The sequence below is a fragment of the Alexandromys fortis genome, unplaced genomic scaffold (assembly GCF_014885135.2).
Source record: "Alexandromys fortis isolate MF-2015 unplaced genomic scaffold, M_Fortis_MF-2015_v1.1 scaffold_26, whole genome shotgun sequence".
Lineage (NCBI taxonomy): Eukaryota > Metazoa > Chordata > Mammalia > Rodentia > Cricetidae > Alexandromys > Alexandromys fortis.
Genome location: NW_026067894.1, coordinates 4,121,746 through 4,143,061, shown reverse-complemented (window position 1 = coordinate 4,143,061; position 21,316 = coordinate 4,121,746). Strand labels below are relative to the sequence as shown.

The 21,316-nt window shown below is 51.9% G+C and overlaps 1 protein-coding gene across 1 annotated transcript in view; it reads right to left on the bottom strand.

The window, feature by feature from the left end:
- Alpl (alkaline phosphatase, biomineralization associated) overlaps positions 1–15,776 on the bottom strand; it is a 55,977-nt gene extending 40,201 nt beyond the window's left edge. The window contains exon 1 of the mRNA XM_050153802.1: positions 15,618–15,776. The gene's annotated coding sequence lies outside the window, so the exon portion shown is untranslated. The remainder of the gene's footprint in view (positions 1–15,617) is intronic.
- Positions 15,777–21,316: the final 5,540 nt, after the last annotated feature.

The following is a 21,316-nucleotide window of genomic DNA, read 5'->3' as shown; positions in this document are numbered from 1 at the left end:
AAAAAAAAAAAACAACAACAACAAAAAACCGGCCTCCATAAGGTCAGTCTGTAGAGCATTTTCTTAATTAGTGATTGATTGGGGCAGGTTCAGCCCATTATGGGTGGTACCATCCCTGGGCTGGTGGTGCTGGGCTCTAGAGAGTAGGTTGAGCAAGCACAAGGAGCAAGCCAATGGGCAGCACTCTCATGGACTCTGTGTCAGCTCCTGCCTCCAGGTTCCTGCTATGTTTGACTTTCTGCCCTGACTTCCTTTGATGATGAACAGCGATATGGAAGTGTAAACCAAATAAACCCTTTCCTCCCAGGGCCGCTTTGGTCACAGTGTTTCATCATAGCAGAAGAAACCCTGACTAAGACATGGGGTCTCTGAATTTATCAACATAAGCAACTAAACAAGGCTCCAGTTACGGAGCAATGGGAAGGCTGCTTGGAGACAGGTAGACCATTAAACCACGAATAGATCCCCCGCTCCATAAAAACAAAACAAAGCCGGGCGGTCGTGGCACACGCCTTTAATCACAGCTTTCAGGAGGCAGAGGCAGGCTCATCTCTGTGAGTTTGAGGCCAGTCTGGTCTACAAGAGCTAGTTCCAGGACAGGCTGTCGGCTCTCAGCAAGCATCCATGCCATGTCAGACAGGCAGACTTAAGAAGGACCTGCTACTCACTCTGGCTCAGAGAGGCCCAATCAATCTTAGGAACTAAAAACCATGTTATTCTCACTGTCTCTGAGGCTCTGTAGATTCACCATTCGGAACCCAGGTCAGGTCACTAAATCTCCTAGGCCGAGAAGAGCTTCACCCTCCTCCACCTGTCACACAAGGCAAGGACAGGACTTCCTGTACATGATTAGGGCTGATCTATTGGGAGCTCACCAAGGCCAGCTGGACTGGGACTGATGGAGCATGTGATTCAACTGGACTCTCTGAACATGGTGGTCAATGAGTGCTGACTGAGAAGCCAAGGGCAATGGCACTGGGTTTTGATCCTACTGCATGTACTGGCTTTGTGGGAGCCTAGTCTGTTTGGATGCTCACCTTTCTAAACCTGGATGGAGGCGGGAGGACCTTGGACTTCACAAAGGGCAGGGAACCTGACTGCTCTTTGGACTGGAGAGGGAGGGCAATGGGAAGTGGGGAGATGGGGAAGAGAAATGGGAGGAGGTGTAAATTTTTAATAATAAATAAATAAATAAATAGTAAGCAGCTGGTTATACCCGGAAAGCAGTGTGGGCAGACAGAGGGGTGAGCCTAGTTCCACCCCTCCACCCATGACCTTGGGAGGATCCTTTCTGTCGCTGGGCTTTGCAGTTCCTGTACCTGAAGGGAGCAGCAGTGAGGCACCAAAGCCATTCCATTGCAAAGGGGCCACCAAGAAACAGGCCACTCTGCTCTGCATTCTGGCATCCATGGGGTCAAAGGCCACATGCCCCAGGTCCCACCCATCTTTCTGACATCACCCCAAGCTCCACCCAATTTCTCTTTCCCCTAAGTTTTATTTTATTTTATTTTCTCCTTTTCTTTTGGTTTGTTTTATTTCTGAGATGTTTTGGAGACAGGGTCTCAAGTAACCCAGATTAGCCTGGAACTCACTGGGTAGCTGAGGATGACCTTGAACTTCTGGCCTTCTGGCTTTCACCCCCCCCCAAAGCCGGGATTATAGGTATGTATCACCACTATACCCAGTTTATTCTCTTCTTACTGTTTCAGGTCTGCCCTTGACCTTCTAGAACACTCTTTGTAGAGGTCTTTGTTTGACCCCCTTTCTCTTACCCTCCAGCTTAAAGGCCACCACCTCCAGAGACCCCAGCCCTGGAGCCCCTTGACCCTCCATAAGGCCGTTCCTCATCATCGTTGTTCATATTGGAGATTAACTTCTGCTGGCTTTTCCCAGGTGATCGAGCTTGGGCAGGGTCAGGCACTGCTGTGGTTCCTAAACCAGACCTGTCTATAGGATGAAAGCCACTTTCCCTGGTAGCCCTTCCTGTTCATTCGCCACCGGCTAGTTAGGTAGCCTATCTTGTACTTCCTCCAACCCAAGGCACTAGTTTTGTGTAGGCTGTTGAAGCTGATCAGCTCCCCTCCCCAAGGAGGGAACGTTTGCTGGGAACTGATGTACCAAGGCCCTGCAGGCAGCAGACTAAAGACAGATCTGTTGAAAGGCTGAGGATGGGGCTCAGAGGACAGTACTCGCCTAGAGTACACGAGGTCCTACATGCCACCTGCAGCCCCACATAAACCGGGTGTGGTGGTGCACACCTCAGGAGAATCGGGAGTTTAAGGTCACAGTCAGCCACATCAGGAGTTTGAGGCCAGTCTAGGTTACAGATCCTGCCTCAAAAAATAAAACCAGGCCGGGCGATGGTGGCGCGCGCCTTTAATCCCAGCACTTGGGAGGCAGAGGCAGGCGGATCTCTGTGAGTTTGAGACCAGCCTGGGTCTACAGAGCTAGTTCCAGGACAGGCTCCAAAGCCACAGAGAAACCCTGTCTCGAAAAACCAAAAATAAATAAATAAATAAATAAATAAATAAATAAAACCAGGGACTGGAGAGATGGCTCATTGGTTAAGAGTACTGGCTGTTCTTCCAAAGGATCCAGGTTCAAGTCCCAGCACCCACATAGTGGCCCACAACCCATCTCCAGTTCCAGGGGAATCCAGCACCCTTTTCTGGCCTCTGTGGGCACCAGTCAGATAAGTGCTACACAGACACACATGCAGGCAAGACACCACACATATAAAACAATACAATAAAATTTAAAAATAAATAAGTAGGGGCTGGAGAGATGGCTCAGTGGTTAAGAGCCTTGACTGCGCTACCAGAGGACCTAGGTTCAATTCCCAGCACCCACATGGCAGCTCAAACTGTCTGAAACTCCAGTTCCAGGGGACTAGAACTAGACATAGCTCTAGTATGCCTCACACAGACATGCATGCAGGCAAAACACCACGGCACATAAAGTACAAATAAATTTTAAAAAATAAATAAGTAAAATAATATGTAGAAATAAATGTTTGCTGAATAGCTAAATGGAGATCCTCTTGTATCCTTCTATCTCCTCCTCTTCCTGGCTCTTTTCTCTCTTCTCTGCCTTCACAGGTACCAGAAAACTGGCACCCACTAAGGAGCCATTGAAATGCCACCCCAGCAGGAATTTCTTGGGACAAGGGTGCCTTGCTTCCTTTACCTGGAACCACTCCAGGCAGAGAGAGGCAAAGCCCTACCTACCAGGGCTGCCTTTATCCCTGGTGGCATCTGGTCCTAGGCTGCCACAGCCATTGGGATGGGCATTCTCCCTGGAGTCTACCCTGGGCAGCTGGAATGTGCCACAGGACACGGAGGCTGGCAGAGGTCTGCACTGTGAGCCCTGCCTGGCCAAGAGCCATAGGGAAGCACTTGGTTATTCAGCCGGGGTAGCTGCCCAGGGGGAAAGGGTGCACTTCCCCCACCACAGGGAAGCAGGACAACCAGGCAGGCCTGGCACAGCCTGGGAGCCCATGGCGGAGGGGGAAACTGGAGAGCAAAACTCTTGCATAAGTCACTGCAGGGAGATTCCCGTGGCCCAGGAAGACTCTGGAAGCAAGGGATTGAAATCCTGCAGAATCAGGCCCAAGGCCAGAGCCCCAGCTGGTGGCTGGGCCAATTCCACCACTAGGACTCCTGAACTAGCAGTGGCCTCCCCCTGACCTGGAGACTCCAGGAATCACTGACAACAGATAAACCCTTCATGGGGCAGGGGCGGCTCAGTGACTCCCTGGGGTGTTCTGTCATCTAATCCTGCTGCTTGCTCAACTCCTGCCTCCCCCCCCCAAGTCTGGCTCCAGAAGCAACTGGTTCAAGCAGTTAGGCATATCCAGCCCACAGAGATTTCTCCAGCAACTGAGTGGGCCCAGTCCAGAATCTGGAGCCAAGTTGCTGGCGTTCAATGTTGGATTAACCTTTGACAACTCTGTGACCTGGGACGCATCCCTTCCCTTTCTCTGTGCACCTTCACCTTGGAGGAAAAGGGCTCCAGAACCTACTTCTTGAATGAGACAGGAGGGGTAACAAGTCCTCTTCGCAGCCTGTGCTGTGAGGAGCTTTAGTAAAGGACAGCTCTCCGTAGTCACATTAATAAACAGATTAAGGAGAGCCAGGATGGGAACTCAGCACCAACTATTCCAGAGGGAGACAGAGCTTCACTCCCCAAAGTCAAGCCCAGACTGGTACAAACCAACCCAGAAACCAGAGAACAAAGAGTCCAGGATCTGGGTTTGAATCTCAGCACCACCACCAGCCAGTTCTGTAGCCCTGGGCACTTCAGGGTTCCCGTTCCTAGGTGACACACATTGCCTGGCTCCCCACCCACCTAGAAACTCTGAGACCTTCCTTCCCCAGCTTAGAGACATGCATGGCAGTCTGCACACTCTCCGCTCTGGGTGGTGCCAGGGAATCCAGGAGCTGACATATTGGGTCTGCCCCAGCTGGGGCGGTGACAGGTCAGTCACCATCCCTAACAATCTCTCTGGACCCAACCTCCAGGAAAATAAGTGAGAGGCCTCAAGGAAGTGAGGCTACTGTTTCTTCCCCGCGCATTACACAGAGCCCTGACTGAGCGCTTACACAGACCTGCCTGTCCAGGGCCAGCCCAATGAGGTGCCATGAAGCCAGCAGGAAACATCCCGAATCATCCAGACAGATGCCACAACCTAACAGCCGGAGTGTACACTCAGATTGACCAGTCACTCACCATGTGTATTGGCCAAGTCCCCACATGTGAGCAGAAACAGAGAGAGCAGCAGGCACCCCCTTCCCCCAGAAGAGGCAATGAAAGGGCCCTAAGTTATAGCACCTACCACAGGTCGGAGTGGGGTCAGGACCTCTGTCCTTTCTCTGCTGAAAGCACTCCTGGTTTGCAGGTGGGTCTCCTTCTAGCAGCTTCTACCTAGGGCACCGCTGCTGCCTACTCCGACGATGGCAGTCACGAGACCCACCATGTGCTCCGCACCGGGCTGGGCGGGTGTTTTCTTGGAGCGGTTTCATGGTCGGGGCAGCAGAAGTACTTTCCTCAGCCTTCTACGCTCTCGCTCTCACGTTTAAACTCTTGAATCCGGGGCAGGGTTCTACGTTGGGGGAGATGAAGGGGGTGCGGCGCTCCTATTTTATGCTCCTTGGAGCACCTTGCAGCCTTGAGGACAGTTAAACCTTTGGACTGGACAGCAACCATCTGACCTGGAGAATATGTGCTCAATTTCTCTGAGCCTCGGTTACAAGAAGTAAATGAGTAAATGCCTGTGATAGGCTCAGAACAAAGCTGGGCTTTAAATACGGGTTACCCCATATTTAAGCAAACATGCACTGATGTATAAATCAGTAAGCAGACCTCGGGTGGAAACTGAGACCCAGGAGTCACACACGATCACTTAAAAAAAAAAAAAAACACTTAATCTCTGTAGGATTTTATTCTTCAAATATTTATTCATCTAACAAGCTTGTATGTAGTGCCTGCCGTGCACTAGGGAGTGGGGACAGGTGGATTTGAGAAATGATCCCTGGGACGACTTTGTGTTTATTTTACGTTTGTCAAACCAGGATATTGCTTTGTCTCCCAGGCTTGCCTGAACTCTGAACTCTCTAGCCTCCTGCCTCTACGCCCCAGTGGACAGACCAGGGCTGTGGAGAGCCAGTGTCATGGACGGAGCAAGGAAGACCACAGGAGTGAGGGCAGGTTGGCCAGGGAGAGGCCAGAAGAGGCTCAGGTGGTAAGCCTTCACATGTTGTTAGGCCACAGAGCTGGCGAGCTGTGGGAAGTCTGGCAGGTGTGCTGCCTGGAGGTGCTGGGCCCTCAGTCCCCTACTGGGCCCTGAACCACATCCGGGTGTCTGTGGCACCGCCCTCCTGGGGCTCACACTCTAGGCCGGGCACCTGTGTGAGATCAGACCTCATGCACCATGCTCGAGATCTCTGACCAAGGTCTAGAAGGCAGTCTGATATTAGCGGGACCACAGGCCAGGAGACCTCCCTGTAGGGCGGATGGGCAGGGAAGGGCAGAGCTAAAACAAAAAGCTGGGGACACACTCAGGGAAGGCCTTTGCTTGAGCTCCTGACTTAAATTTGAGGGTGACTTTTGCCCTCAATCTGACCTTGAACAAGTTGCCTTGCCTCTCTGAGCCTCAGTTCCCCCTCTTGCTAAATGAAGACGTTACTTTCAGCTCTGACTAACCTTTTGACACTGTGACAATATGTCATCTATAAAATTCACACTCAAGAGCCACATAACAGTTCCTCCCTCCCACCCCCCAAGACAGGCTTGCTCTGTGTTACCGCTCTGGCTGTCCTGGAACTCGCTTTGTAGATCAGGCTCGCTTAGAACTCACAGAGACCCACCTGCCTCTGCCTCCCGAGCTCTGGGATTAAAGGTGTGCTCCACCACCACTCGGCTTTTTTTTTTTATTTATTATGTATACAATATTCTGTCTGTATGCCTGAAGGCCAGAAGAGGGTGCCAGACCTCTTTACAGATGGTTGTGAGCCACCATGTGGTTGCTGGGAATTGAACTCAGGACCTTTGGAAGAGCAGGCAATGCTCTTAACCACTGAGCCATCTCTCCAGCCCCTTGGCTTTTTTTTTTTAATCACAAAAAAATCCCTAATTTTGAGCCACATTTTTAGCCATCTTCAGCCATGTGCCGCAGGCAGACTGGACATGCCTCTAAGGATCCTCGGAGTCCATGAAGAAGAAATGGCTTTAATGCCCAGTATGGTGGCACAACTCTAATCCCAGCACTCAGGAGACAGAGGCAGGAGGATCTCTGTGAGTTCAAGGCCAGCCTGGTCTACACAGAGTTCCATGTTAGCCAGAGCTACATTAGTGAGACCCTGTTTCAAAAACAAAAAGGGAAGAAATGGCTTTAAAACATGAATCACAGCAAAAGCCTGGAAACTGAGGCTGAGGGAGTTAAAGTGACAAACCCATAGCAAGGAGTGAATTGAAATAAACCTGGGATGGTTCCACACAGGCAACAGGCAGTGCATGCCCTGTGTGATCCTTGCCCTACCCTCCTCCCTCCCTGAGCCTCAGTTTCCCATTTGCAGAGGTCAGTCCCCTTTAGAGTTCAAGGAAGGGCCAGGACTGAGCTGTGGCTTCGTGAGGGAGCACATGATTAGGCCTCAGGTTCTAAGGTAGAACACTCTCCACTCTGACTTGTAAAGAAATGTCACCTCAGGGGCTGGAGAGATGGCTCAGAGGTTAAGAGCATGGACTGCTCTTCCGTAGGTCCTGAGTTCAATTCCCAGCAACCACATGGTGGCTCACAACCATCTATAATGAGATCTGGTGCCCTCTTCGGGCACCTGCATGGAGGCTGAACACTGTGTACATAATAAATAAATAAATCTTTTAAAAAGAAAAAAAGAAATGTCACTTCCTAAGTGACCCTGGTGACCCAGAAAATACTAACGTGAAACCTGGCTGACCCAGGACTGACTGGGAAGCAAGCAGGAGACTCAAACAACATACTTCCCTTGAGTCAAGTTGTGGCTAGAACACTGGGCTGTTCTACTAATTAACGGCACGGATGCTTATAAATAAGGCTAGCAGAGGGGCATGGATAAGACATTCGGGGGGGGGGGCGTTCCTTTCTGTTACTATCATTGTTACCACTGTTGCGGTTATTAGGCAAGGCAGAGGTGGGAACCTTCAGCTCTTTCCAGGAAAGCCTGAAACAGCCCCTTCCTTGCCCCTCTTACTTAAGTCAGGGCAACAGCCAGATCCACAAACCAGAATTCCTCCTGAGGCTAAATGTGGGGTCTCGCTGTGGCCCCATAAAAGGTCTTGCACCACAGCAGAAGCCAGTTCTGGCACAGGCGCCCTGCGCTAGGACTGAGGAGGACCATGCCACTCAACCGAGTGCCACCTGGACCATTTTGTTTCCCACCCCTGGTCCACGGCATTGCTAAATTTAATCTGCGGCTGGGTTGTCCCTTCTTCCTGTGTGCCAGTTCTCATCAGTGACTCTTGGTAGTCTGGAGCACCATACTGTAGTGGGAGGAACTTCAGCAGGAGAGAGAGCAGCAGTGGATTGATGATGTCTGACACAGGGGCAGGCAGGGAAGTGGCTGCACACAAGTCAGCTTTGTGTCACCAAGGAACTAGGAAAGGCCTAGGGCCCTGATTCATTTGCGCTAAGGAGGGGCTTCAGGAAAGATGCTAGACTGTGCAGACAGGAGGACAAAAACAAGGCCACTCAGCTGGAATTCAAATCCTTGCCCCCTGGGTGCTCGGGAGGACACCTGCTAAGACTGCAGTGGCTTGCTGGACCAGGAAGGGGCGTGGCCAAGCGGAGATTCATTTGTCTGGGAGAGCAGCTGCTGCGGCTGGCTGAGGCAGAACTAGAAGTCCTGGTGGTGCTAAGTCCCCTCCCTTTGGGGACCCCAACCCTGTGCTGCAAATCCCAGAGACAGACGGTTCAACTGAAAATAGTGTGTACGGGCAAGTCTCCTGCGGATCTGCACCCAAACATAAAAGTTCTTCTGATCAGGCCTGAGACCTAACCACCTAACCCCAGGTGGCGCGGATACTTTGTAACTGTGTGGCTTTCAGAAAGTTACTTACCTTCTCTGAGCTTTGTACTTTGTAAGGACAAAAGAGCAAGTTAAAGACAATAAAGACATTCAACATAAGTAGCCCAGCTTAGGGCCCAGACTATTAGGTAAAAGGAAGGGTCAAATCAAATAATCTATGCAAGATGAGTGCTGAAAGATAAGGGTTTGAACAAGATGCAAAGAGGAACGCTTGTCAGCCACGATCGCCAGAAACGGAATTACAAAACTTTTTTATTTCAACATAAATAAGGAACTGGCCCTTCCAGGAAGTTGGCTTATGCCACTTGTGGCTCAGCGAAGAAGCATCTCGGACTGCAACAAGCAGAGATCTCTACTTCCCACTTCCCAGCAAGGGCTGTCAAAGGACCAAATGAATGTCATCATGAATGTTACTGATACAGACTAAGGGAAGGAAAGGGTCTGTGTGTTATCTGGGGACTGAACCCCGGGGACTCACGTACACTAAGTAAACCCTCTATTCTCTGTCGTGGTACTAACTTTCAACACTTGAGACAGTACTCACCTATTACCCAGGCAGGCTTTGAACTTATTATCCCGCTGCCTCAGCTCCTAGGTAACTGGGATTATAGGCCTGAGCCAGGCCTTTTTTTCTTTTTTACAGATTCATGTAATCCAGATTGGCCTCAAACTTCACATACAGCTAAGGATGGCCCTGAACTTCTGCGTGCTGGGTGTGCCGTCATGCCCGGTTTACTTAGCATTGGTGATGGCCTTTGTGAACCACAGACAAGCATTCTACCAACTAAGACACACACCCTCTAGCCTGGTAGAGGCAACAGTCACAACAGTGCAGCAATGGGCATGCCTAGAAGGAAGAAGTTGGGGAGGGCAACCGGGACAATCCTGACTTAGCAAATACGGGAGTCAGTCCTCTGCAGAGGTCCCGTAATTCACTCTGGGGTGGGTGGGTGGAGATGGGCTTGGCCTAAGCAGCTGGCTGGACAAGAAGTTTCCAGGGAAAGGAATCTCACCTTCGGACACCTGCTGTGTCCTTGATAAAGGAAAAGACTAGGATGGAACTCAGCTGCTAGAGTTGAACTCTTTGGCTGGGGGCTGACCTAGCAAGAGTGAAGTTCTGGGGTCCTATATTCTCTCCTGCAAAAAGTAAAAGAAAATAACCCCATTGGGTAGATCTTTGTAAAGGTCACTTTTAGGGTTTTCCAAACGAAAGCGACTCACTCTGGCTCTTGACAGCTTCTGAAGGTTCGTGGAAATGCTGCCAGAGTTCTGCCCAGCATCTCTTGATCACCAGATAAAGGACAGAACTTCAACCCAGACACCCCAGAGGATGAGGACAAGGCTCAGACATAAGCTCAGGTGAGGCTGATGTAATTACAGTATTTGGCAGGCTGAGCAGGGGGACTGCCAAAAGTTTGAGGCCAGCCTGAGCTATATGGTCAAATTGTGTCAAAAAGAAAAAAAAAAAAAAACCCAAACCAGAAGAATATCAAAAGACTGGGGTTATGGCTGCAGGAGGGGCTGGGGGCTCACAGCAGGTCTAACTGGTCTAACTACACAGACACCACCTTCCAGACCCTTCCACGGGTCTACAAACTCGGAGTCTCTTCAGCAGCAAGAGGGCAGAATGGGGCATGTGTACGCGGGTGCTGAGAGCCCGGGGTGGATCGGAACATGATTACAGAGCTGTCAAGTGCAAGGGGCAGGGGACCTGAGTCACTCTCAGCAATTGAGGTCCCCCAGCCGCAGTTCACTTTGCGGCCCTCAAACAACTTATTCCTGTGGACCTAGACTCTATGCCTGGCTACACTCCATGTTTATCCCCTGGGCCCCACAGCCTCTCGTGGTGCCCTCCTGCTCTCTCAGTGATTCTGAGACTCTGACCGACCGAGGCCACTTTGAGACCCAACTTGTCGTCAGAGACTTTTTGGCGCCAGCAAAGGGATGAAGAAGAGAGCTGTGGTTAAGGTTACAGGTCCTGTGTGTGACATGGGTATAAGGTGAGGTGAGGTGACATATATCAGGGGCATCCCTTCTCCGTAGGTTGTTTATGTTCAAGAGAGTAGCTACGTCTTGGGCAGTCCCCCCCCCCCCCCGCTAGCTACATGTTGGCAGGCCAGGCAATGATGTCCCATCCCCCAAACCACTCTGGAGCCCCTAGTGAAGCAGGAAGAGGTTGCCCGCACAGCCAGTATCTTTCAGAGCTGTGTTTAGGCCACAGATGCAGATCAACTGTCTCTGTATCCTTGGTCCCAACCAGTCCCCTGCAGGCTGGCTCCGGCCACCCATAGTCACTCAAATATAACCTGAGCCTCTCTGTTTTAAGGCCTGTCTAATTCTGCCCCTAAACTATAAACTCAGTGGCTGCTGGCAATGTTGGTGAGGGGAGTGGGCTGTGCGAGGGACTGGGGCACCTCAGGAACTGCAGTTAAATGGCTGAGGCAGCTGCCACTCAGCTCCAGCCTTGTGGCCAGGCAAGGGCGTGGCCCCGTAGAGCTACATCTTCTGATCTTTCAAGAGAAGTCAGAAACCAGTGTTTTTATGTAAAATGAAACCACCCCGAGTTTAACAACACCAGCAACTAAATTGAGGCTTTGAACTCACTGTAAGGAGCCAAGTGTCCCACCCCCAGTCCCCCCAACCATCCAGGCATTGGGTCCTCCCTCCACATACAGTAGGCCAGATGTGAGGGACCTCAGTGAGACCCATTCCAAGTTTAAGGAAATCTAATCCTCCTTCTTCTTGGGACATCTTGGTTTATAGAGGGGGAAACTGAGGCTAGAGAAGAGAGGTGGTTTGCCCAGCGTCACACCTCTCTCTAGAACTCAAGATCGCTCCCATCTTCTGCACTATCTTCAGCATCCCTTGAGTGACTGCAGCTTTTCAAAGAAAGGGAAACTGGAGCCGAAGACGTGTCTAGCATGCACGAAGTCTTGGGTTCCAGTCCCAGAGCATAAACCAGGTACTCTACTGTAATCCCAGAACACCGGAGGTAGAGGGGTTTGTTTTGGTTTGGTTTGGTTTGGTTTTAGTTTTTCGAGACAGGGTTTCTCTGTGTTGTGTTGCTTCGGAGCCTGTCCTGGAGGATCTAGCTCTTGTAGACCAGGCTGGCCTCGAACTCACAGAGATCCGCCTGCCTCTGCCTCCCAAGTGCTGGGATTAAAGGCGTGTGCCACCACCGCCTGGCCAGAAAAGTTCAAGTGTTTTTGATGGAAGCAATAATCGTGGTGGTGGTGGTGGTGGGGTTCTGCCCTTGCTACACAGCAAGTTTCAAGGCCAGCCTGGGCTACATGAGACTCTGCTTCAAATAAATAAATGAAAGTAAATTAAGGACGTACAGTGAAATTGACAGCCCAAGTCCAAGAGGGGCGTGGTGAGTGTGGGGGTCACCTTCGGAAAATCCAAAGAGCCAGGAGGCTGAGTCTAAGCCACCGGATACCTCTGGGCAAGCCTCTTTCCCTCTCCGGGCCTCAAAGACACGGATGTACACAGCCAGCGTCTGAAGGCCTGGCCGGTCTACAATTCTAGGCATCTCTGAGGTCTCCTCTCCAGCCAGCACTTTGTGGCCTCCTATGACTATAAAGCAATAATAATAATAATAATACAGGGAGGGCAAGTCCACGCTAGCCAGGAAAGAACACCACAGTTTTTAGAGAAACCCGACTCTTGGTTACTGGAATTCAAAAGGGACGATGGTAATAACATGGGGGGGCAGTTTAACCACCATCCTGCAGTTAAACAAAAACACATCTGCTTTAACTTGATCTCCTTCCCCAGACCGTACCCTCACCCCGAATTTTACCCCTTCATTTGAGAAGTTAAATTAAATGCAAACAATTGATTTCATACCGCAGTGGGGCTGGGGTTTGAAGCATGGAAACTTTAGCATGGACTTTTTCTGGGAGCAATTACAAAATGTAAGGGGGGTATGAGAAGGCGGATAAATATAGAGAGCCCTTTGGAGTGTTCTTTAGACATGGATCGTCAAATAATGATGCTGGGCCCGCTATGAGGGGACACTCTGACACTCAGAGAGGGAACGAGACTGGCTTCACGTCACACGATGTGCTGAGGACTGGAACAAAGGTACTGACTCAAGCCAGCACCTTCCTTGACATCTAGGTCATGGTGCCTAGAAAGACCTTGCTCTGTCCCCTTGGGCTGTGAAACTGCCTCCCAGAGAACAAAAAATATTCAGAATAATCCATATAGATGAAGTCTCAAGTTGATAGCCCGCTTACGTCCTCGTGGACCCTCAGCGACTCTGCGAGGTACCTACTATGACCTCCTCCCATCACGGATGAGGCCACGAAGGGTCCAAGAGGCCCACAACAGTACAGATAATGAATTCTCAATCGACTGCCTCCCACTGTATTCTGAAGGTTAAAACAGCTCCAGAAAAAGAAGGGGAGGGAAAAAAAGCCAAAATAACAAACATACCACACAGCCCAGCCCTGGTGTGCCAATGACGATGGGGCTGTTGTGTGAGGGAGCTCAGTCAGCATTCCTGTGGCCACGTGGAGAATTCTGAGCACCAGTTCTCAGCCCGGCTGGCTCACACGCCCCACAATACTCTCCTCCAGCTCCAGGGTTTTGTGTTAATAAGTCCAGTCAGATAGACTTCGTGTGGAGAGCTTCAAGCTCCACCCCTAAATTCTATGTCATGGTCGACCCCCATCTCCCCTTCCCCAGAAGCCTGAAGTCCACAAATGGTATGGCAGGGAGCTCACTGGACTTGACATTGTAGGTCCCAGCCCTGGATGCCCAGATGGCTTCTGTGTGTCCCAGGTCAAGCCACTCGCCCTTCAAGAGGTTCCTTCACATGCGGGAAAGGATCACTAACACCTCCTATCTTTGCAGGATAGAACAGGATGGGGCCTGGTCCTAGGCTGTGCAATGAGGTGGAGGTGGATGACAGGAGACCCCAGAGCTGTGCCCAGCCTGGAGCTCCAGGCTCCCTTCCCAGGCTGTGTCCAGGAGGGAGGAGGTGGCATCTGAGTACAATAATGGCAGCCTGCTCCCTCATGGCACAGTCCGCCGGGGAAGAGGCAGAGCCAGGGCAAAGGTGGTTGATGGGGACGCAGGGTTCAGAGGCAATGACATAACTACGTACATGGGCTCTGATGCAATTTCTGCCGAGACCAGAGCTGAGAACAGCCACTGTTTTCTAAGGCACATGAATCTGCTAAACACCTCGCAAGCTGTATTCACACAGAGTCCTCCCCACCAGCAGGTTCTACGGACCTGTGAACTCCAGCTCCTCAACAGCCTCAAGGAGACTTGCATCTACAATGAGACCAGAGCTGTGCCCTGATCACACAGCTAGATGGCCAGTCTTCATCAGTACCGTGTGCCGACTGCTCACGGTGGTGACACACTTTGTTAGTTACCTCTTTACCCCTTTCTTTGAGAATTACCTCATTTGGAGTCTACCATAGCAGTTTTGACACTGTGTGGCTTTGGAGCCTGTCCTGGAACTCCCTCTTTTTTAACGAGGCTGGCCTCAAACTCACAGAGACCCGCCTGCCTCTGCCTCCCGAGTGCTGGGATTATAGGCGTGCACCACCACCACCCACCCGGTGACACTCAAATTTTCAAAGCCTGAAAAACTTTTGTTATGCCAATGTCTACTTGTAGAGAAGGGATCTTGTCATTTACCGTGACATTCTCAGCACCTGGATCAGCACTTAGCACAAAGTTGGTGGCTAGTAAGTTTGTGTGGATTGAAGGCACCACTTTTCTGGCTTGTTTGGTCTTTTGATTCATTGTAGTCTTAAGATATAGATGGGACCATCACGGACATGGATGGGGACCAGCCCAGCCCCGTCTCTCTCCACCAGTGGGGCCTTTGAGAAGCTGTGTTCTCCCCCAGGGAATTCAAGAACAGTTTCGAAACTGGACAGGGAGGCAGAGAGAGATGGACAGGGGTTGGGGCAGGAGTTGGTGGGGAGGACTAAAGGATGCAGGATGCAGGGAGGCAGGTCCAGTCCAGGAGGGCCGGAAGGGGGCTCTCCAACTCTGCTGGAGAGCATAGGGACTGGGCCAGTGGCCAGATTTAAACCCTGACAGCACTTGCCTCCACTGTCTACAGCTCGCTGTTCCCATTTGTAAATGTCTGCCAGGTGTCAGGGCAGGTTTTAGCGCATAGTAGGCAATCAATAATCAGTTGTCATCCTCTCTATTTCTCACCCTGCCTGAGAACCTGGGCCTGCCTGAGTTCTTCTTGGGGCCCAAAAGTTCTTTCAGGCCTGAGACTCATCCCTCTTTTTACATCTATGTATGTATGCTTGTATGTGTATGCACATATGATTTGGGGACACAGTCTCCCTTGGTAGCTCAGGCTGGCCACGAACTCACAGCGCTCCTCAGCCTCCAGACTGCCAGCAGCCCCCCTCCAACCCTCATTTAATCAAGGATGCGATGCACAGGCACACCCCAGAGTCCTTTGCAAGGCCCCCTCCCCCAGGCCCATTACTGTTGAAAAGGTTCACCACGGACAAAGCGGGGTGAGGATGAGGTTTTCCTCCGCCTCGGGTCCTGCCGCTGTAACCGTGCCCTTAACCCTTTCTTACCCAGGCTGGACAAGGGAGCAGCCCCACTCTCACCTGCACGCATTCCAGAGCCGGTTGCAGGCTCCTTCTGTTTCCTGGGCTCCCCCACGCTCAAACAGACACTAGCACTCGATCTCCAATCTCTCCCGCCAAGGATCCCAGCATGTGCTTCCCAGATGCTCCCCAACTATTTTAGACACCAAGGGGGACAGAGTGGCTTGGAATCACGAAGGGCGCAGCTGTGGGCTACGCAGCCGCGTGGACACCGGGAGCAGGTGCTTAGCGTGAGGATGGGTCCTGGGCAGCGGCTCCGCGGGCGCCCCGTCCATCATCCAGTCAGGCCCCGAGTGATGCGCGCGGGGGCCGGAGAAGAATGAGTGGTCGTGGGTTCCCAGGACGCCTGTCCTTCCACGTGTCCCCACCGTGACTGGGACAGACACTGCGGGGCCAGCGGAGCGCGCGTGTGGGAGTCGAGCCAGCCGCGGGCGCAGCATGCTTTCCTTACCTGCAGGCACTCGTGGGGAGGGTCCGTCTGGGCTCGAGAGCGGCGGTCCTTGGGAGTGCAGTGGCGGGGAGCGTACGCTGGCGGTCACCTCCCCCGCGGGTTTATGAAGGCGGCCTGGCCTGAGCGCCCGCCGGCCTCCCCGCCCCCTCCCGCCCCGCCCCCGGCCCGCACCCCGAGCCCCAGGCCGGTACCTCCGCGTTGCCAGGGCGCCCCCTGCCGGTAGCGTTGCTCTCGGCCCGGTCCGAGGGCTGCAGCCGGCAAGGAGACCAGCCTTGCCTCCCCCTCTCTGCCCGCAGCTGATCCTGGCCTCTGGGGTGCAGCGGGCTACCGTCGTTATCTTTGATTTCTTTGTAGAAGTCTTTGTCCCTGGATGGCTGTCTGTGCCTCGATTCCTGTGCCTGTCCCCGCGCGTCTGTCTAGGAGTCTATAGACCCACTTGACTTTCCTTAAGTCCCTGTGTCTCTCTCTGCCTATACACCCTTATCCGTAATCTTGTGTGCCTCCTATCCCCATACCCATCCCTTTCCATCCACTTTCTTTCTCGCCCTTAGCTAAGGCAGAAGGAAGCCCCGGGAGACCCCCTCGAGCAGGGTCCTCCCCTTCTATTGTCTTCAGAGAGTCAGGACGCTCTTTCGGTCCCAGCTGGAGGCCCCAGGACCTGCCTGCGGCAATGGAGCCTGGGCCACAAGCCTGCTCTGGCGGCCTCGGGGACTGGCCAGTGCTCTTTAACAGGCAGAGACACTGGTTTCCCTTACCTCCGGTTGTTGGGGGAGTTAAGAGACCGTTTGGAAAGTGCACAGGAAACAAATTCTAGATCAATGGGAGAGGAAAGGTAGCCAGCCGCTGGGTGCTTGCTGGCCTCGCCTGTTCCCCTGAGACCACCTCCTCCCTTCCCCAAGGTTGAGTTTGAAGTCTTTGATCAGTTCTGGCTGAGAGCTCCCGGGGTTCCTTTAACCACTTCCTTTAGCTGGGAGCGCCTTTCCCCCTAAGAGGAAGATCTTAGGGACTACTGAGGCTGCCTCTATAATTTGTGCCTCGAACCCCCAACAGCCAGAGATTTGAAGGCAAGGATCACAAGTTCCCTGCATCCTATCTTCCTCAGCCCCTAAGAGTGGCTGACCAAGTGGAGCCCACTGACCAAGAGGAGCCTGAAGTTCCATCGTAGGTACCTTCTATCTGAGATTTTCCTATGAGCCCATTGTACAGGAAGGAAATCAAGGTCCTGTGAGAGCCCGTGACTCATCAGTAAGTTCAGGGCCAGAAAGGAGCCTGATGCCAAAACCCAAGAATGTCTGAATTTGTTTTTATTTCTCCTTGTATCTTAATAATAAATGCTGCTTATTTACACTAGTGCTATGAAATTTCCCTTTAGAAATAAGTTCATGTTTTTAAAAAAGTGAGTCCAAGCATTGGATAAATATTCTTTATTTATGTATTTTGCAGCGAGGTTGTGATGGCAAAAGTCGTGGGGCCGATGAGTAAATGACACTTTGGCCATCTCACCTCCTTGTCTGTAAGAAGCTGGGAATTCAAGGACAGCAAGGAGCTCAGAGCACAACGCTTGGCAATTGCTCACTAATGCCAAGGAAGAGCTCAGGGATACAAAAGGCTTGAGATAGTATCAGTGTCTGTGTGCCAAGGGACATCCCAGGCACAGAAGGTCTTCCTTCCCAACATGGGCAGAGCTGAGAAGCTGAACTGGGAGTTAGAAGTGTTCCGTCTCATCACCGTGGGCTCCCAGTACCATCTCCTGGCTTCTCATCTCCCAAGGTTGGGGGAATGGGGACTTCTGGTTTGGCTCATGATCGTCCTGAGACCATTGTATCTTCTTGGGGATTGGAGTGCTGTTTGTCCAGCTGCCTTCTGCCCTCTCACACTTTCCCTGCTGCTCATCTCCATCCCTCAAGAATATAGTTGAAGAATGTGGCTCCATGGTGTAGTGCTCACCTATGTGCCTGAAGCCCTGGGTCCCAACTTCATCATGGAACAAAGCAATCAGCTGAGATGGTGTCTCCCAGCATCCCTTGTTTCCCTGCCTCCAGGTACCACTTTTGATGCTGCCTGAAATGAGGAGGAAGGCAGGCCTTCACACCAGGAGCCCAAGGCCGGCTCTACCCTGGCTTGCCCGTGGGTTGAGAAGGTATCTTTGTTGGGACCCAGATTCCCTCTAGAATGTGTAAATATAGCTTAGATTCCAAGGTGCCAGGCCTGCTTGGCACCTAGCTAGCTGATTGGCAGCTAGCTCCTTATATAGACCTCTCCTATCTTTTCACACCTGGTCTCCAAGGTACGATTCCTAGCTGAAAGAAATGGGCAAACACCACCCTTTGACCTCCAAGCTCCCTTGCCTGGGAGCTGCTCATTCACTTTGTCCTTGTTAACTCCATGCATGAGCTCCCCGCCTGAAACAAGGCCCTCGTTTTAGTGTCACCAATGGGGTGACCCCAACACCTGTAATCCTGGTACTCAGAAGACAGAGGCAGGAAGTTCACAAGTCCAGAGCCAAACAGCTACAAAGAGAGACCATGTCTCAGGGGGAAAAAAAAATCAAGTGAGGGCCAGGAGTCCAAATGCAGGGAGTAGGGACCTCATTGGACAGGGACAAGGGAAAGGGACTGGAAAGGGCAGTGTGGCCTCCAGGGGAAGGAAAGATTGTGAAATCTGGTAGATCTTTAAAAGGTGTGATTGTTTTGATTCAGGCCTAGGTCTAACCAACCAAAGCTCCAGCTTTTTTACTCCCTGGGTCGCCTGTGGTCCTGCTTTCAACTCAGTATGAAAGTGAACTCAGAGATTTAGAATGAGGAGCCTGCTTCGGGGGTTGCTGACTCCACACGTGACCCACTGGCTCCTCGGAGCAGCCCTACAGCATGGGGGAGTCACAGACGGGGGCGGGGGGGGGAAGCAAAGCCCATTGTGAGCTGTCATTTGAGGGACACTTCCTTTGTGCCTGTCAACCAGACATAAAGCTCTCTTTACAGAAAGACTCGTAGCCATGGAGACAGTCTCTCTATTGCCTTTTTCCCCAATTTTAAGTGGAAGGTCTTGCCAGGCATTGGCGGTGTACCCCTTTAATCCCAGCACTTGGGAGGCAGAGGCAGGAGGATCTCTCAGTTTGATGCTAGCCTGGTCTACAGAATAAGTTCCAGGACTGCAAGGACTACACAGAGAAACCCTGTCTTAAAAAAAAACAAAAGAGAAGAGGGGGCTTCATGTTGCCCGAGATGGCCTCACAGTGGACATGCCATCAAGGTCATATCCTTCATACTGGGATTGCAGATGTGTGTCACCACGTCTGGTGTGTGTGGTGCTGGGAATCGAACCCAGGGCTTCATGTATGTTAGACAAATACTCTACCAACTGAACTACATCCCCAGCCCCACTGAGCAGGATCTTAAACTCCTGAATCTCCAGCTTCTACCACCAAAGTGCTGGGATTACAGACACGGGCCAATGTGTCCGTGTCCAGTTCCTGAAGTGCTGGGGATGGAATCAGTGTCTTGTGCATGTTTGGTGAGCACTCTCCTGGGCTATATCCCTAGCTCCATTCTCTTTTCAAAGGAGGAAGCACTCAGCTCAGCTAGGATAGGCTAGCAACTCCATGCATTCCACAAGGTGTATCGGATGCCTGGATGCCTCGTGTGTGGCCAACGCTCCAGGAAGCCCAGACACAAGTGAACAACCCAAGGGTGACAGACGTCCTTAGGAAGACTTCACACATTATAAACAAGTGGATTATGTGGTAATGAAGACGATAGGGTTACAGATAAAGCCAGAGCAGATTCGGGTGTGCTGAAGAGGGGCCAACTGTAGCATTAAATACGACTGTCCAAGGGAGAAAGAGAAGGCTGTCCACCGCCACTCAGATAGAAAGAAAGAAAATATAAAGCCAGGGATCCTGTGTCTATTCTCTAGGCTTTTGTGCAGTGTGCAACATACCCTCCGGGGACCAACCCTGAGCCTCACCCCGTCCTAAGTGGACCCTCCCGATCCTGCCCCGCCCATGTCCTACTCTCACCTCCTGTTTCTCCGGTCTTCGAACACGGCCCCTTCACACCACATGCAACCCTGTTCCCCAGTCCCAGTACCTTCCCAGCATGTCAGCCCTGCTCCCGGTCTCTGGCCCACAGGGTGTCCTCCAACCCCAACTGCCCTTCAGGAAAGCCCTCCTGACAGGGCCCGCAGGAGCCCGCTCTGTAAGAAAAACCTCATTGTCCGCCAAACAGTGTGCCCACTTTGTCGTATTTCTCAAGGGACTTGTGAGCCGGCTCTAGACTGGGAGAGGGAGCACGCTACTTCCTACTCTCAGCCCCGGAAAAGGTGGCTGGAGGCCGAGTGCAAAGGTTGAGGCAGCCTTCTAGGAGTGGATTCCAGAGGATTCCAGAGACCAGGCAGACCCCAGCAGGCACAGCAGGACTTCACCACATGGAGTCCGGAAAGCAGGCTCCTATCAGCAGGGCGGGAGCGGCAGAGGAAAGATCTCTCCCGCGCCGGGCTCTCTTTGCCTCCTGTCGTCCCCTGTATATCCTCCATCCTCCTGTCTGTCTGTTGATCCATCTCCCTTTCCCATGGAGCCATATGAGATGGACCATGCAGAGACTTCCTTGAGAACGACAGTGCTTTAGCATCCTGCTTCCTGCTAGGCGGGCAATCTTAGACTGGCAAGATTGGGGACAGCTCTTCCTACAAACAGCTGGTGCTGGGGATTAGACAGGGCCTCATGTGTTAAACATGTGCACAGAACCAGGCCCCTTTTTAAATGGTGTGTGTGTGTCTGTGTAGTGTACACACACATCATGCCACACCTATGGGGGTCAGAGGGCAACTTTTGGGAGTCTGTTTACTTCTTCCACCTTGTTGAGTTAGAATTACTCTTATCTAAAGCCCAGTGTCCTCTAGGCTTGCCAGCCCATCAGCTTCTAGGTAATTCACCTGCTCCTACTTCCTGTATTGCCACAAGATTACAGGGATTACAGCTGCACGCTACTGCGTCTGGTTCTTTGTCCTTTCACCCACCAAGCTTCCTCCCTGGCACTGGCAGCAAGGGTTTCAGTGTTCTCTGGGGGTCCGGTTTCTGACTTATGTCACTTCCATTCGGCTGCTACACTAGCGGCCCAACTCCGTGGTCCTGCCAGATCTCTGTACCCAAAACAAAATCTGGGCCTTGATCTGAGAAAAGATGCTGAGGGCCTGGAGAGACAACGCAGAGGTTAAGAGTGTATGTACTGCTCTTAGAGATGACCTGAGCACCCACATCAGGGGGCGCACAGCTGCCCATAACTCCAGCTCCAGGGGAAATGATGCTCTCTTTTGGCCTCTGCAGGTACCAGCACACACACAAAGATGGAGAGAGAATAAATCTTATTTAAAAAGAAGATGTCCTTAAGCTCTGTGAATCTCCTGACCCTTGTGAGCACAGAGGGTCTCTAGCACAGCAGGTCAAAGCCACAGCAGGGGCTGGGCACCGCTAGCTAATTGGCCTCTGGCCCAAAGTCCACGCCCTAGTGGGAACAGAAGAAGCCAATTGAAGAAGCCAATCCCCTTGTCAAACAAAGGCTTAACTGGGTGTGGTTGGGAGGGGTCTAGATCTCCAGTTTGATCTGCTAAGTCTCCTGCCTCCCAGCTTCTGCTTCTAAATATGGTATAAGGTAGTGAGTTCAGTATTGGGGTTGGACAGCTGTGATTGCCATTCCTCTTAGCAA